The following is a 6,635-nucleotide window of genomic DNA, read 5'->3' as shown; positions in this document are numbered from 1 at the left end:
AATATTTATCACAAGTGTAAGAATGTCAAATTCTTGCCACTATTAAAATGTGTTAGGTTCTAACCTTTATGCAATGTAACCTTTTGTAATGTCGTGGTACTAAAGTAACAGAGACTTTGCCAGCGATATTACAAAGTATTCCTTTGGAGATTGTTGCAAAACAATTCCATGGAAGCGAAGTCTCAATTTCAAAGTACATTCCTTTGAACATCCTTCTTTCATAAATAGATTCTTAATATCCATCTCCCATTATGGAAACATTTCCATATATGCCATATGACAACTCATTATAAATAGAATCCTATCTATTCATAATAATGTCAATATGATCCGTCCATTACTATACTTCCAACTGTTCCAAGCAACCAATCCTCAGCGAGCCTTAGATTGTCCTTGACAGTTGTTTAATAACTTTAGTCATATCCGGTTCTAGTCTTTTTTCCCTCTTAATGTCACACCCCCGACCGACGGCGGAAACGCCGGGGTTGCGACGTTTACAAGTGGAACCACAGTCAACCACATATATTGAACATTCATAAATTAATATATTACGGACTTTGGTTTTGTAAACATTTTTACAATATAGTAATTATTCAAATACGAAACATTAAAATAGACCAAATTCATAATAACGAAGGGAACTACGATCCCCTTGAAACCGATGGTTTACCTCCAACTTCTTAGTTACCTGAGAATACACATTTAAAATACGTGAACAAAATTTGTTGGTGAGTTCCACAGGTTTTGACTCTGTGAATTTTTTTATAAAATATACAGATAAAATTTGGAGTATTCGCATAAAGATGTTTAACCCAAAAATATTACTAGTGTAATTATCATGAATTTGTATAATTGTAAACCTATCTAATTATTTATGTTAACTTACTTAGAATACATAAGTGATTGTAAACCGATCTAATTATTTATGTTAACTTACTTAGAATACATAAGTGATGACCAAGGTCTTTTCATGAGTTGCAATATAAAGTATTTATTTTATTTAAATAAACAAATCGTCGCTTTGTACTACATACAACCTTGCCGAAGTTTGTATTAGTATTTATGTATCCAGGATATTGTGGAGTAAATAACCGAGCTATGACTTGTTCAAGCCTATGTGAAGCACAAAAAAGTGCTTGTTGTCCCAACGACGCTTCATCGACGTCGTGATAAAATAATAAGATAAGAAAACAAGAAGTTATCGTCTGATTTGTCTCGTCATACGAACGTTGTAGCTATCAACCACACAGACGGGGGTGTCAACCCGTATAGATCTATACACAATGTTCTTCGTTCACAAAGGATTAACGGTTATAACAGAGGACTTTACTAAGTTGGTGTTCTTAGTTTTGATGAATAAGAAAATCTCCAAGAATCCCAAGTTCAATTTTAATTCTATAATTATCAATATTTGGAAACATAATGTCGTAAAAGAAATTTTACAAACCTTAAATGTAGGTTATTACAGTTTCCTGCATAACCCAGTCAATATAACGATTAAACTGTATACGAATAATAATGTACATATTATTACTAACAAATGATAATCCCTTTTATGATTTGTTAACGAGTATAATTAAACTCATAAATATTGACATATATGATTATACTGAAATTAGTTTCTATCGTGATGTAATTTGAGTTTTGTATTGGCTTATATTCATAACAACAAATATACTTATGTATGATATTAATTATAATATCATAAGTTTATATAAAAAAATCATATTCCTATATAATATTTCATGTCGTCACTTTCAAAAATATGTATATATGTAGTGTATAGATATAAAAGGGTTCTAGAAGAAAAGCAATTTTATGTCAAGTATTTGAGTATAAACACCAAATTAGTTACTAGAACATAGGACAAGATATAAATTCATATAAATTTACATCCAGCTGTATATATGTAGTATGACTTTTAAATAATTATATAAACTTGAATGAGCATAAGACAACTTATGTACGATCACTTATTGTGTGTATCCCCCCCCCCCACACCCCCCCCCCCCCCCCCCGGAAATGTTTAAAAAAACAACAATAAAAAGGGGGCCGTAGATACTCACTTTTGTCGCGTGACGGTATTTGGTTCAAGGAAGTCGGGATGTTTCCGGTTCCACCGAGGCTTGAGATTTGAATGCTTTTTGGGAGGTCTTAATACATAAATTAATAATAAGTTTGACATCCATTACATTTTATTTTAGTTACTACAAGTTAGTTTTATGATAGAATAATAATAATAATAATAATAATAATAATAATAATCAAGACTTTACCTTGTTCCTTCTTGGGTTCACGATGAGTCACCAAAAAGGGGTTGAAAGGTGATGGACTTGGAGTGTAAGATTTGGGAGGGTTTGTTGGAAAACGAGGGAAAGGAATGAGGGATGGATGGTCGATATTTATAGAGGAGGAAAGAAGTAGGATTGCTATAATACCTCAATAGATTTGATTTAAATTTTACCACTTGCTTCAATTGATTTAGTTACTTGCAAGACATTTACGAACTAGTCTAGTTTGAGGCTTTAGTTTTTAAAATGAATTTAATTTAATAATTGAAGAAAAATGCCCTCTGGGTATGTGAGTCTATGGCTAGAAGGTTTAGGTAGATAACTTGATAAATTTCTCAGACACATGTGTAAGGGTATGAGAATTTCAATGTGTCAGGTGATTTATACATTATTCTTTATCCTTTTATATATTCTCACATATTTTGTAGCTTAATATTTATACAATAATATATCATTTATCATTATTGAATGTTTAATTGTTCGTAATATATATTCCCATTATATTTTATACCTGTTTGAGATTGGAAATTTTATGTATAATTATGTATTTGTAAACGAATAATAATAATATTACCCATCTTCCGTCATTTTGGTCTGTAATATTGTCCTTTTGACTACTTTAAAATTTTTGAATACAAGTTCGTTGATGAACATTTAAGTTACTCCTCAACCGGAGCTGTGTCGAGACGGTAATTTAAAATTTCCGTTCAAATGACTTTAATTGGTAGATTTCATGAATCGATTTATAATTCAGAAATAACTCCTTTTCAACATATTTTAACGTAAAATTACCGGTTTCATTTTCACCAGATCTTTTCTAAACAAAATATGCTAAATCCATATGTCGTCTTCAATAAATGCTTATATTGTTTACGATCAACATATAATATCGTACAAACATTCATATTTTTGCTAATTGTTACATTCTCCCCTCGTTAAATGAATTTTGTCCTGAAATTCAACTTGTAGGGTGTCGTTAAACAATTTGGGGTATTTTTGTTTCATCTGGTCTTCGCGTTCCCAGGTGAATTTTGGTCCTCGTTGAGAGTTCCAGCGAACCTTCACGATAGGAATTCGACTCTGTTTTAAACGCTTTACTTCTCGATCCATAATCTCCACATGTTCTTCAACAAAGTGGAGTTTGGTGTTCAATTGAATCTCATCAAGAGGTATTACATTGGTATCATCTGATAGACACTTCTTCAGGTTTGACACATGAAAGACATCATGCACTTTGTCCAATTCCTGAGGCAAGTTTATTCGATAAGCAACAGGAACAATTCTGTCGAGAATTTCAAAAGGTCGAATGTATCTTGGGTTTAACTTGCCCCTCTTGCCAAACCGAATCATACCTTTCCATGGTGAGACTTTTAACATCACTCGGTCTCCGACCTGGAATTCTAGAGGTTTACGTCTCACATCAGCTTAACTTTTCTGACGATCATGTGCGGCCTTAAGTCTATATTTAATCTGAACTATCTTTTCGGCCGTTTCGTGAATGATCTCTGGCCCAGTGCGCAGAGTGTTACCTGTGTGTTCTCGAGCCAATTGTGTATCCCCGACCTCTGTCCAACATATAGGCGATCGATACTTACGTCCATACAGAGCTTCAAACGGTGCAACTTTGATGCTGGTGTGATAGCTATTATTATAGGAGAACTCAATCAATGGTAGATGAGTATCCCAAGAGTTTCCAAAGTCTATCACACATGACCGAAGCATATCTTCCAGTGTTTGAATGGTTCGTTCACTTTGACCATCAGTTTGGGGATGGTAAGCTGTGCTCATATCTAAGCGGGTTCCCAAGGATTTTTGTAGTGATTGCCAGAACCTAGAAGTGAACCTACTATCTCTATTAGAGATAATAGAAATTGGCACTCCGTGAAGTTTGACAATTTCCTTGATATACATTCTCATTAGCTTTTCCATTTTGTCAGTTTCTTTTATTGGAAGGAAACGGGCAGACTTCGTTAACCTGTCAACCACCACCCAAATAGTGTCGTAACCGCTAGAGGTCTTAGGTAGTTTGGTGATAAAGTCCATTGAAATTTGTTCCCATTTCCACTCGGGAATCTCGGGTTGTTGTAGTAATCCCGAGGGCTTTTGATGCTCTGCCTTGACTTTGGAACATTTCAGGCATTTCCCCACATAAGTGGCAATCTCAGCTTTCATATTAGGTCACCAATACAATTTCTTCAGATCCAAATACATCTTATCAGAGCCAGGATGTACTGAATATCTTGATCGGTGAGCTTCTTCCAAGACTAAGCTACTGATCTCACCAAACTTTGGTGTCCATATTTTGTTCATGAAATAACGAGTTCCATCATCCTTAAGCTCAAAATTTTTATCTATTCCTCGTAAATCTTCTCTCCCAACATTCTCTTCTTTTAGGGCTGCCAATTGAGCTTCCCGGATTTGTGCATTGAGGTTGGAATGGATGGTCATAGTCAGTGCTTTTACTCGTCGAGGTTTCACACGTTCCTTACGACTTAGAGCATATGCTACAACATTTGCTTTTCCTGGATGATACCGAATCTCGCATTCGTAATCGTTCATTAACTCGATCCATCTTCTTTGCCTCATATTTAGTTCTTTTTGATTGAAGATGTGTTGGAGACTTTTATGATCAGTGTAAATAGTACACTTGGTTCCATACAGGTAGTGTCTCCAAATCTTCAAGGCAAAGACTACTGCTCCCAATTCAAGGTCATGGGTTGTGTAGTTCTTTTCATGGATTTTGAGTTGGCGAGAGGCATATGCGATGACCTTGTCTCTCTGCATTAATACGCACCCCAAACCCTGAATTAACGCATCGCAGTATATTACGAAATCTTATGTTCCTTCAGGTAAGGATAGGATTGGTGCACTACATAACATCTGTTTTAACTTCTGGAATGCGGCTTCCTGCTTGCTTCCCCAGTCAAATCTAGTTTCCTTTTGTGTTAGTGCAGTGAGAGGCTTTGCTATCTTGGAAAAGTTTTCAATAAATCTCCTGTAGTAGCCTGCAAGGCCTAAGAATTGACGCACTTCCGTTGGCGTCTTTGGTGCGTCCCAATTCTTAATTGCTTCAATTTTTGCAGGATCCACGTGTATTCCTTTGTTACTCACTACATGCCCAAGGAAATGTACTTCTCTGATCCAAAACTTGCATTTGGAGAGTTTGGCGTACAATTTTTCTTTCCTCAGCAGTTCCAAGATTAATTTCAGGTGTTGGTCGTGTTCTTCTTTGGTGCGAGAATAGATTAGAATGTCATCGATGAATACTATCACGAACTTATCTAAGTATTGCTTGCACACACGGTTCATGAGGTCCATGAATACTGCTGGAGCATTGGTTAATCCGAAAGACATAACTAGGAACTCATAGTGTCCATATCGAGTCATAAATGCCGTCTTCGGAACATCCTCCTCTACCACCTTCAGTTTATGATATCCAGATCTAAGATCTATCTTTGAATAGTAATTGGATTCCTGAAGTTGATCAAACAGGTCGTCTATTCTGGGGAGTGGATAATGGTTCTTGATTGTTAACTTGTTCAACTCTCGATAGTCGATTCACATCCTGAAAGACCCATCCTTCTTCTTGACGAATAAGACCGGTGCTCCCCAAGGCGAGAAGCTCGGTCTAATGAAACATTTATCAAGAAGTTCCTACAGTTGACTCGAAAGTTCTTGCATCTCGGAATGGGCCAATCTGTAGGGGGATTTGCTACTGGTGCTGCTCCTGGAATTAAGTCGATTCTGAATTCGACACTGCGGTTTGGTAGTAGTCCAAGAAGATCTTCTGGAAATACGTCGGGATAGTCACATACTTGTGGTATGTCTTTGATTTCTTTATTTTTGCTTTTCTTATCTATTACATGTGCCAAGAAGGCATAGTACTTCTTGTAGAGATATTTTTGAGCATTGGTGCAAGAGATAAGCTTTAAATTCTGACCTGACTTGTCACCGTAGATCATCATGGTCTACCCGTTACATAGAGTTAGACGTATTGCCTTTTCAAAACATAAAATATCGGCATGGTGAGGAGACAACCAATCCATGCCGATAATAATGTCGAAGCTCCCAATTGGCATTGGCATTAGATTAACAGGAAACGTATGGTCGTTTAGAGTTAGGATACAATCACGTAGGATTTCGGTAGTACTTTCAACTTGACCGTTTGCTACTTCTACTTCATATGCTACATCTAATTCACTAGACTCGTGATTTAATAGTTGTTTAAATGATGGGGTTATAAAACTTCTATCAGCACCGGAGTCAAAGAGAATCGTAGCATATAATTTATTGATGAGAAACGTACCAGTAACCACCGAGGGATCTTGTATCGCATCCATATTC

The sequence above is a fragment of the Lactuca virosa genome, chromosome 7, assembly GCF_052849685.1.
Source record: "Lactuca virosa cultivar CGN04683 chromosome 7, Lactuca_virosa_CGN04683_v6, whole genome shotgun sequence".
Lineage (NCBI taxonomy): Eukaryota > Viridiplantae > Streptophyta > Magnoliopsida > Asterales > Asteraceae > Lactuca > Lactuca virosa.
This window is presented reverse-complemented; position numbering follows the sequence as displayed.